A 12,238-nucleotide genomic window follows, 5' to 3' on the forward strand; every position below is an offset into this window, starting at 1 on the left:
TGCCTGATCAAAAGAGACAATGATTTTGTATTACTCAGGCTTTAGGAAAAGTTTTTTTTCCCCTTCTTTTCTTAGTTTTTCTTCTTTCTGTTTATCAAAAACAAAATAAAGGGTATTATCGACATCTCTACTCTTCATAGGGTCAAGAGTCGATCGTGTACGAACCTAGTTAAAGGTTTCGAAACCCTACATTCCTGTTTTCCTTCACTGTGACTTCTTTTTATCTCAAGACTACTTGTTGAGCAATTTGTGATTTCCTCTCACAAACCCATACGTATGGATACTCCAAACATGATGTCTTCTGATGGAAAAGATGTTAATATGATTGTTAAGCCATCAATCATGAAGGAAAAAGAAAAATCTCCGTTAGCTCCGACATTGAAAAGAAAAAGAAGGAATGTGAGGAAGGCAAGAGGCGTTCCTTCAAATTCTCAGAAGTTTTCTGATGTTCTTGAAGTGTTGAAGGAGATGCGAAAGGATATTCAACAAATAAAGGCTTTTGTGTATAAACTCATGAGATTCAGAAGGCCCTGGTTCGACAACATCTGCCAAGAAGGTTTATTGATATAAACTCCTACCTTAATGAACCTTATGTTCCAATGGTCATTTTGCAAACGAGTGTCCAAATCGTAGAAAATATACTGGGAACAAAGGTTTTGCTGCAACTCTTGATGAAATGTCTGACAACTATGATTCTAATGAAGACGAGAAATCAAGTGTTGCACTTCTTGGTGAAAATATTGATTTTGATAATTGTAGCAATACATACATCAATCTTGATATTCTTTAAGAAGAAAATCCAACTAATCTGGAAGAAAAAGTTGACCCATTATTTGGAAACTCTGTCTGTAATGTTTCAGGTTCCACTATGTGCTTAGCTGCTTGCACATCTCAGATGCCTGAATATTATCCTAGATTGACATGTTCATATTGTTCTCTCAAGGGTCATGAGCTTTCAAAGTGTTACAAGTATAAACACCAAGAGACACGTCAACAAACTTCAACGAAGAGCAAATCATTTAGCAAGGGAGCTTAAACTTTCTCAGAAGACCGCTGAGGTATGTAGGATTTTATCTTCGTCTAAGATATTAGTTTCCAAGGATAAACCAAGACCATTAGAGAAGAAAGTATGGTCAAGTCGTTTTGATAGACAGAAGTCTGTGGATTCCTCTCAAGAGGAAAATGGTGGACAAATTGTTGTTCACCACAACTCAACTTAATTGTGTTGTCGTTGGAAAAATCTTGTCTCATGTGCCTGATCAAAAGAGACAATGATTTTGTATTACTCAGGCTTTAGGAAAAGTTTTTTTTTCCTCTTCTTTTCTTAGTTTTTCTTCTTTCTGTTTATCGAAAACAAAATAAAGGGTATTATCGACAATTCTACTCTTCATAGGGTCAAGAGTCGATCGTGTACGAACCTAGTTAAAGGTTTCGAAACCCTACATTCCTGTTTTCCTTCACTGTGACTTCTTTTTATCTCAAGACTACTTGTTGAGCAATTTGTGATTTCCTCTCACAAACCCATACGTATGGATACTCCAAGCATGATGTCTTCTGATGGAAAAGATGTTAATATGATTGTTAAGACATCAATCATGAAGGAAAAAGAAAAATCTCCGTTAGCTCCGACATTGAAAAGAAAAAGAAGGAATGTGAGGAAGGCAAGAGACGTTCCTTCAAATTCTCAGAAGTTTTCTGATGTTCTTGAAGTGTTGAAGGAGATGCGAAAGGATATTCAACAAATAAAGGCTTTTGTGTATAAACTCATGAGATTCAGAAGGCCCTGGTTCGACAACATCTGCCAAGAAGGTTTATTGATATAAACTCCTACCTTAATGAACCTTATGTTCCAATGGTCATTTTGCAAACGAGTGTCCAAATCGTAGAAAATACACTGGGAACAAAGGTTTTGCTGCAACTCTTGATGAAATGTCTGACAACTATGATTCTAATGAAGACGAGAAATCAAGTGTTGCACTTCTTGGTGAAAATATTGATTTTGATAATTGTAGCATACATACATCAATCTTGATATTCTTTAAGAAGAAAATACAACTAATCTGGAAGAAAAAGTTGACCCATTCTTTGGAAACTCTGTCTGTAATGTTTCAGGTTCCACTATGTGCTTAGCTGCTTCACATCTCAGATGCCTGAATATTATCCTAGATTGACATGTTCATATTGTTCTCTCAAGGGTCATGAGCTTTCAAAGTGTTACAAGTATAAACACCAAGAGACACGTCAACAAACTTCAACGAAGAGCAAATCATTTAGCAAGGGAGCTTAAACTTTCTCAGAAGACCGCTGAGGTATGTAGAATTTTATCTTCGTCTAAGATATTAGTTTCCAAGGATAAACCAAGACCATTAGAGAAGAAAGTATGGTCAAGTCGTTTTGATAGACAAAAGTCTGTGGATTCCTCTTAAGAGGAAAATGGTGGACAAATTGTTGTTCACCACAACTCAACTTAATTGTGTTGTCGTTGGAAAAATCTTGTCTCATGTGCCTGATCAAAAGAGACAATGATTTTGTATTACTCAGGCTTTAGGAAAAGTTTTTTTTTCCCCTTCTTTTCTTAGTTTTTCTTCTTTCTGTTTATCAAAAACAAAATAAAGGGTATTATCGACAATTCTACTCTTCATAGGGTCAAGAGTCGATCGGGTATGAACCTAGTTAAAGGTTTCGAAACCCTACATTCCTGTTTTCCTTCACTGTGGCTTCTTTTTATCTCAAGACTACTTGCTGAGCAATTTGTGATTTCCTCTCACAAACCCATACGTATAGATACTCCAAGCATGATGTCTTCTGATGGAAAAGATGTTAATATGATTGTTAAGCCATCAATCATGAAGGAAAAAGAAAAATCTCCGTTAGCTCCGACATTGAAAAGAAAAAGAAGGAATGTGAGGATGGAAAGAGACGTTCCTTCAAGTTCTCAGAAGTTTTCTGATGTTCTTGAAGTTTTGAAGGAGATGCGAAAGGATATTCAACAAATAAAGGCTTTTGTGTATAAGACGCATGAGATTCAGAAGGCCCTGGTTCGACAACATCTGCCAAGAAGGTTTATTAATATAAACTCCTACCTTAATGAACCTTATGTTCCAATGGTCATTTTGCAAACGAGTGTCCAAATCGTAGAAAATACACTGGGAACAAAGGTTTTGCTGCAACTCTTGATGAAATGTCTGACAACTATGATTCTAATGAAGACGAGAAATCAAGTGTTGCACTTCTTGGTGAAAATATTGATTTTGATAATTGTAGAAATACATACATCAATCTTGATATTCTTTAAGAAGAAAATACAACTAATCTGGAAGAAAAAGTTGATCCATTCTTTGGAAACTCTGTCTGTAATGTTTCAGGTTCCACTATGTGCTTAGCTGCTTCACATATCAGATGCCTGAATATTATCCTAGATTGACATGTTCATATTGTTCTCTCAAGGGTCATGAGCTTTCAAAGTGTTACAAGTATAAACACCAAGAGACACGTCAACAAACTTCAACGAAGAGCAAATCATTTAGCAAGGGAGCTTAAACTTTCTCAGAAGACCGCTGAGGTATGTAGGATTTTGTCTTCGTCTAAGATATTAGTTTCCAAGGATAAACCAAGACTATTAGAGAAGAAAGTATGGTCAAGTCGTTTTGATAGACAAAAGTATGTGGATTCCTCTCAAGAGGAAAATGGTGGACAAATTGTTGTTCACCACAACTCAACTTAATTGTGTTGTCGTTGGAAAAATCTTGTCTCATGTGCCTGATCAAAAGAGACAATGATTTTGTATTACTCAGGCTTTAGGAAAAGTTTTTTTTTCCCCTTCTTTTCTTAGTTTTTCTTCTTTCAGTTTATCAAAAACAAAATGAAGGGTATTATCGACAATTCTACTCTTCATAGGATCAAGAGTCGATCGTGTACGAACCTAGTTAAAGGTTTCGAAACCCTACATTCCTGTTTTCCTTCACTGTGACTTCTTTTTATCTCAAGACTACTTGTTGAGCAATTTGTGATTTCCTCTCACAAACCCATACGTATGGATACTCCAAGCATGATGTCTTCTGATGGAAAAGATGTTAATATGATTGTTAATCCATCAATCATGAAGGAAAAAGAAAAATCTCCGTTAGCTCCGACATTGAAAAGAAAAAGAAGGAATGTGAGGAAGGAAAGAGACGTTCCTTCAAATTCTCAGAAGTTTTCTGATGTTCTTGAAGTGTTGAAGGAGATGCGAAAGCATATTCAACAAATAAAGGCTTTTGTGTATAAGACACATGAGATTCAGAAGGCCCTGGTTCGACAACATCTGCCAAGAAGGTTTATTGATATAAATTCCTACCTTAATGAACCTTATGTTCCAATGGCTGTTGACGACAAGGAGTTCGGGGACGATAAAGAATTCTTCAAAGGTCTTAACATCTAGTAAATCTTCTATATTTCTGTTTTTGTTTAGAAGAATAACTAGAGGTTGGAATAGCCATTATTGTGATTACACATAGCTATGTCCAACATTTTCATCTTCATGTTTTTAGATTTATTGGTTTAAATTCTAAATTGTTTGGAAGATGATTTTTGCAGTATTAATCTTTATGGTTTTATATATTGCAATATTGTTATGGGGTATGTGTGTTTGCGTCCGTGAACTTGATTGTCCCATATCTTGTCAAAATCAAAGTCGTTCATGAATTGATATGCATGTATTGATGAAAGAATGAATGGACTTTTTGACAAATACAAAAGTTAAGCCTATATTGTCAATTATTGATGAAATATAGGTTAAAATCTTTTGTTTACAAGGATTATGTCTATTAAATGTCGTTATGCAAATAGTGATGGAAAATAGAATGAATCCTTGTATATTCCGCAGTAATTGATCTTCCCTGATCCATTTTTTATGTATTACTGTGTGGCTCCGTAATGTATCTTATGTTGAGCACGATACAACCAAGTTGATTATTTTTATGATTAGCCTTGTTGTTGTTCCGTAAGGTACTTTATGTTGAGCATTTTGAACTAAATTAATCATCTTGTTTGGTTATTTAGTTATGACTCCATAAGTCTTCTTATGTTTGAGCATTCATGACTGGGTTGATTATTTTCATGATTAACTTAGTCATTTCTCCAGACTCTCTTATGTGAGTATGACCAATTAAATTGATTACTTTTGTGGTTAATTTGGTTGTGTATTCCGATTAGATTAATTATGGGTTTACTTGTGATTAATCTAATTGATCACTCTTAAGTCTCCATAAGTTCACTTGTGTTGAGCATTTTCTGTTAAATTAATCATGAACTTCTTGTTGTTAATTTAATATTTTGGATTCAAATTCATAGTTGTATGTAATTTGTTATGTCCAAAGAAATCCTTCTTTTCTCTTTCGATTAAGGTCGCTCTTGTTGTTCCCTTGGGAATGACATATTATGGGGGAGAGTTCTTTTTGAACTTGCAAATAATTGCCAAATCTTTGTGGGATATTATAGGGGTTATCTTGTATCTTTAAACTCCTTGATGAATGCATTTAGCTTCGGCTTTATGATTGCATCTACATAAGATGATGTGTGTTCTTTCTTTTGGTCATGAAATGTCTCTTTCGGAAATTTCATTAGGATCCCGTTCTTGTACCTTTGCCAATTTTATTGACAAAAAGGGGGAGAATTAATATGTATTTCACACTACAAATACATATGGTTTTCAGATCATTCTGTAAGGGGGAGTGGTTTCCATGTGAGATGGAGTATTGACTAAGGGGAGTGATACATATTACTATAGTATTGTTGTTGAAGTTGTGATACAATTGAACTTTGACGTTGTATAATGATACCATGACACTGTATAACAATGATTGAGAACTATTGTTTTCTTGTTGTCATAGCTACGAATTTTCAACAACGATGATGCTAAACTTACAACCTTTGGGATCATTGGAGTACTTGGAAGTGACGAAGATTTCGAGTAATGTTGAAGTTTAGGCATGTGGAATAGGAGCTACAAAAGTTAATTTATTTATTTTTTGTATTCCATATGTATTAATAGTTTTGCCACTAAAATTGACAAAACTATAAGTCTTGATTACTAGCCTATTAGAGAAAAGGTCATGGATTAGGATAGAAAGTGTAGTTGAGCTCAAGACTCCATGACAATCATCATACAAGACGAAGGACTACTCAAGGAACTGGTGGATCTTCATCGACTAAAAGGTATGCGGAGACTTGAACTTATCTGTCACTCAAAAGTCTATTTACTATATCTCCTACTCTTGAGACAAATGTCAATTTGATATATAAACTTTCATTATACACATTTGCTATTTCGAGTCGAGTTTATCTCGCCTATCTATTTCTCGAAATGTGTGTTGGTAAGCTTTCGCTTTAGCCGAATTCATCTTTACCAAGTGACGAAAGTCATGTTATGTTTCAATCACTTTGAAAATTGCTCTGACGAAAAATGGTCTGTGAATAACGGCTATATAACGTTCTCTGAGAATATTTCAATGATTGAAATGAGAGTTTAGATTACATAACCATTGGTGGATATAAGCATTGTTGTGGAAACACATATATGCATAAGTCCTATTCCTTGAACCAAAGTTTGCTAACTTTGTTGATCAAGTGAAGTTGGAAGTGGCGTGAGCCAAGTCCGCGAACTTGCAGAACTTCTCGACTCGAGATTTTCTGCTGGAGTTTGTGTACTCCTTCCATGAGCTTAAGTCCGCGAACTTGAGCAGGTTATATCTAAAGTCGGTTGTTCTTGAACTAATGTTTAAATAAACTAAGGAATGCTTTTGCAAATCGTGGCTATAAAGTTCATGAACCGATTAGAGTGAATCAAACCGATTTTGCTTCAATTGTGTCTTGTGTAGTTACATAAGATTTCCTTGCAATTGAACAACTCTCTAACTAGTTCATTTGAGTCATTTGAACTAGTTATGGTGAAGAAGAATAAGGTTGATATGAGAGTAATCATACGGCTAACCATTTGGTTGACTTGTTGAACCAACAAATGTTAATGTTTGGGTATGGTTCATAAACCCAAAATTGGACATTTCATTTGTGTGTGACAAGCTAAGTTTTCGATCTAAAGGTTGAGAAATATTAGCTTGAATCTAATCAGGTTTTCATATAACGGTGAATATTGAATGCTTTGTTATTAAGCTAACATTGATTGCAAACCCTGATTTGAAAGTGTTTATATGGGAGAACTCTTGCAACTGGGAAACCTAATCCCCACATTCTGTGTGATACTAGTTGTGCTAAGATAGAGTCGATTCTCCTTTAACCTTTGGTTTCTTCTTCTAAACCAGGTTAACGAGTTAAAGACTTCATTGGGATTGTGAAGCCAGACCGATACTACTTTTATCGTAGTTGTGTGATATGATCTTGATGTTTCTATCGTACGAGTACAATTGTAATAATTGGCTTGAGATTTCTATCTCCGATAGGCAAGATAAAAATTAATCACAAACAAACTTCGTCTCATCGTTTGTGATTCCGCAATATCTTTTTTCGCTGTGTCGATTAAGATTATTGTGAGGTGATTAATAATACTGAGTTGTTCTTCGGGAATATAAGTATGGTATTATTGATTGGTTCCTGTTCACCTTGATTTATCAAAAGACGGAACAAAACTCGTAAGTATATTCGTGGGAGAAGGATTTATCTATTATCGTAGACTTTTCTGTGTGATACAATTTTTTTTATTAAAGTTTTTGACTTTGGGTCGTAGCAACTCTTAGTTGTGGGTGAGATCAGCTAAGGGAATCAAGTGCGCAGTATCCTGCTGGGATCACAGGCGTATGAGCATAACTGTACCTTGGATCAGTGTGAGATTGATTGGGGTTCAACTACAGTACAGACCGAAGTTAGTTTGGAGCAGGCTAGTGTCTGTAGCGGCTTAATATAGTGTGTGTTCAATCTGGACTAGGTCCCGGGGTTTTTCTGCATTTTCGGTTTCCTCGTTAACAAAATTCTGGTGTCTGTGTTATTTCTATTCCGCATTATATTTGTTTATATAATTGAAATAATACAGGTTGTGAGTTGTTCAATCAATTAGAATATCCGACCTTCTTTGGTTGTTGATTTAAATTGATTGACACTTGGATATTGGTCTTTGGTACCATCCAAGTTATCTCTCTTTGATAAAGACTCGCAGATTTCTATTTGCTTGAGTAAAGATCAAATCGAGAGATTGAGATATAAACTCTTTGATATACTTTTAATCTAGATTGAGTCTGAGTGTCTAGTTGATTCTCTAGAAAGTATATTGGAGTTTGTCAATACAGATTGCTAAGCGAAATATTGGGTGTGGTTGTTAGACCCCCGCTTTTTCACTTATGGTATGTCTGATGCTTCTTATCTAGAAGCGGCGAAATTTACTCATCGTCTGAAGAGGTTTGATGTTTCTTTTGCCAGTCCGGCGGGTTAGTTAGGTATTTTGATAAAGAAGATCATTGAGGATAACCCCTGCGGCTCCAACGAGATCGTCGTGATGGTGGGCCAGCTCGATGCTGGGCTTCGGCTTCCTTTGTATTGCCCGCTATATCCCTTCCAGTACGAGGTGCTCTGTAAGATAAATACTCAGCGAGGCATATTTCAACCCAATGGTAACTATTATAGGATCGCCGAGAATATGCTCGGCGAAGAAAAGGCAAGGTTATTGAGCACGAGCAGAACGAGTTTGTTCCTTCTCAGATGGATTTGTATACACCTGATAATTCAATGGATAACTATTGGTGTCAGCAATCCGATACATTTTAGGGCTTTGTAGTTGGGATTTATAGATCTTGACGTCCTTTCAGAGGTCCTCCACTCATTTCTGATTTGGATCCTCCTAACCCGAGCAATCTTACATTCCGTAAGACACATGACCGAAGTGGTTCTTAGTTCCTCTTCGTATTGTGGGGCCTTACATTTTTGGTTGGGACGAGCTTGGAAATGCTCTTCCCGGGATTCCCGAGATGCACAGTCATTTGCCGCCTTACAATCGATGGGAGCTTAGAAGGGTTGCACCGCATAGGCGTCCCTCACAGCCTCCCCGAGTCATTGAGGATGATAAGGTAGAAAATACTGTCTTAATATTTTAACGTATATATACCTTTCCCCTGTTTTATGACTTATCATTTGAAATCATTTTTTGACAGGGGAGGAGGGTTGTTGATGGTTTTGGCCCATCTACTGCTCCTGTGGAGGTTGCTGAACATGCCTTGGATGTCGATATTGCTGCTCTCTTTGGTGAGAATGAGATGGTGGACCTTGGTGATGCATTTTTTGATTATGTTGATCAAGCCTTGCTGGATAATCCTATCAATCTCGATGCCACTGCTAACTTATCGGATGTGAGGATGCCCCAGGCGAGTAATCTTGTTGATAAGGGTGCTCTTCCCGATATAGGTGCTCGGGTTGGGGGTGGCAGTGGTGATATTGTTCCTGTGGTTCCAAGTAGTGGTGGTGTTGGCACTGGCGTACCAAGTGCTTATGCAGGTGGTTTTCCTTCTGCTCCAGCAGTTCCTTCTAGCTCGTCTTCCACTATTTTTGGTGGGGGATCCGAGGCGATGAATATGTTGTGCTCGGATCAGTATGCTCGGATGAGCGAGGACGAGCAAGATCGTATCTCAACTCTTTGGATAAGTCCTCTCAGCATCAGCTTGTACAGGCGGTATATATTAAATCTTGGCTTATACTTTTAATATTATGTACTTGCTAGTGCCCCAATCTAATTGGTGATGTTGTTTGATTTTTTAGAGAAACAATCTGAGGGATGGGGTTGTCCGAGACTCGCGTCGCTAGGAGGCGAGCCAGAGGTATGGAGCACGAGAACCAGCAGCTGCGTCTCGCTGTGGAGATGGCTAAACAGGAGGCCTTGTCCCTTCTCCAGGAAAATAAAGAGTTGGAAGGTATATATCTTCTCTGTTGTCTAAGTTTGTCGACTCCATAATAGGTCTTAGAGTTCTGAATTAGTCCCTCTATTGGTAGCCACCGTCAAACGTTTGGAGGAGAGGATAGATAATACTGGTCATAGGCATGCTAGGGAACTTTGCAGCCTAAAGCTCGATGTGAGCTCTCGGAAGTGCAAGATTGATTTCTTGGAACATGAAAATGCAGAACTTCAGACAGATGTGGATGTACATCGAGATCGCATTGTTGAGCTTCGTGCGATGCTAGATAAAGCTAAGCAGGTGGCTGTAGCTCGCTCGGATGAGATCAAGATGCTCCGAGCCCAGAAGGTTGGGCTTATTGAGTGGCAGTCCGATCATTTGGCTCAGCTAGCGCAGGCAGAGGAAGATAGAGAAGAGCTTGTTCGACTCAAGCGAGAATTTATCCAGCTTGAGAGAGAGCGTGATAGACATATGTTATCGTGCCCGACTGGTGATGCTGCCATAACTCCTGTTGAAGCACAAATTAGTGCTTTAGATAATCAAAAGGCCTAAGTAGAACATACCTTAGCTATTGTTTTGATTGAACATGAAGGTTGCCTATTAGGAATTTTTGATTTTATATATTTCATCTTTGTGAAGTTTCCTTCAGACTGACTGTCTCCATTTATTTATCTTGCAGAGGCTCGTAAGCGTAATGCAGAGTTGGAGAGGCAGATGGAAAAAGTGAAGGGAGCAAAGCAAAGTCTTGATGAGGAACTTAATAAATTGGTGAGTCACCTTAAGGAAGAGATGGAGGCTGAACGTGCTGATAAGCATAAGAAGATGAGCAATCTTCATGCTGAGTATAATGTCATGATGACAAATGCATACAAGGCTGACATCCTTCATGAGCGTTAAAGAGTTGCTGCAGCTGCTGCTGCCAATGTTGTGATTCCGCCTCCGCTTGTTGAGCCCGAGTCCGAGCAAGTTGCTCCCGATGCTGTCGAGGGTGAAGATCAGATGGATACTGATCAGGGTGCTCCTGGCGATGGACAAGCTTAAGTTCGTAAACTTTCTTGATCGTGTAGGCCTTGCTTTTCAAGAACTTTTTATTTCTTTCTTTTTTGCTTAAGCCTCGTGCTGTCTTCGAGGTGATGTTTGAAAAACATTGTTTTGTTGGTAAGTCCTCATGTTCCTTACGAGGTAATGTGTAACTGGTTTGATTAGTCAGTATGCTAATCAAGTATTCTTCATTATTTTGCTACTCATTTCTTGGTAAGTCCTCATATATGGGAGGCAATGATATCTCGGTCCAGTGATTCTTGCCTTAGCCAAAGGCAAGTACCTTGATTCTGGATATCTCCTATGGCAGGACATCATCCGATTCGTGATCGTAATGGTATTACCTTATGTATATTTCCGTCTTAGGTAGCTTAGGGTGTCCCCCGCTTCATCTTGCTTCATCTAGCTAGATGACATTTCCTTGGGTTTATGTCCGTCTCGGGCAGCTTAGGTATTTTACCCGCATCATTTGTAGAATGGAAGGTATGGATAGCACCGTGACATAATCTTTACGGGCTTTTTTTATAATGCAAATATGGTATGATTATTCTATATGTAAATGCAAGAAAAATTAAGTAAAAACTTAAAGCAAAAAATTGCAAACAAACAAGCAAAAGAAACAAATAAGCAAACATAAATAAAAGAAATAAAGAAGCAAATGGAAATAAGTACACAAAAGGAGTGATTTTATTATTCTTAAAAGAGGGTTTATAAGCCCTTAGTACATTCGAGTAAGGTTCCATGACCTTTTTACAAGTAGGGATTTAACCCTATTTCATAGTTTGACCTTCTAAGCATTAAGTTGTTTAAGCATTGTATTGCTTGAGGTATTTAATATTCCATGGGCATTCTAATTCTTCGCCACCGGATTTGAGAAATTTGTATGCTCCGTCACCCGCCTTTGAGATGACTGTGAGTGGGCCTTCCCAAATAGGTGCAAATTTGCCTGACTCGCGCTGATATGGCGGGATTTCGCGCCAGACTTTATTGCCTGGGCTGAATTTTCTCTTGTGGACACGTTTGTTGTATTCTCGAGCCAACCTCCGATCATAGTTTTCTATTCTCTGAAGGGCTATTTCTAGGTTTTCTTGAGATCGTCTAGCTTGGCGAGTATCATGTCCGAGGTTAGGTTCTTTTCGCAAACCTCGGTCTTAGTTGTGGGGATCATCGCTTCAGTTGGTATGATTACTTATGTGCCATATGTGAGAGAGAAGGGGGTCATCCCTGTTGCTTCTCTTCGAGTGGTCCGATAGGCCCACAGAACATTGTGTAATTGCTCACACCATCTAGCCCCATGTCCATCTAGCTTCTTTTTGAGCATTTCAGTG

Source organism: Papaver somniferum, chromosome 9, assembly GCF_003573695.1.
Source record: "Papaver somniferum cultivar HN1 chromosome 9, ASM357369v1, whole genome shotgun sequence".
Taxonomy (NCBI): domain Eukaryota; kingdom Viridiplantae; phylum Streptophyta; class Magnoliopsida; order Ranunculales; family Papaveraceae; genus Papaver; species Papaver somniferum.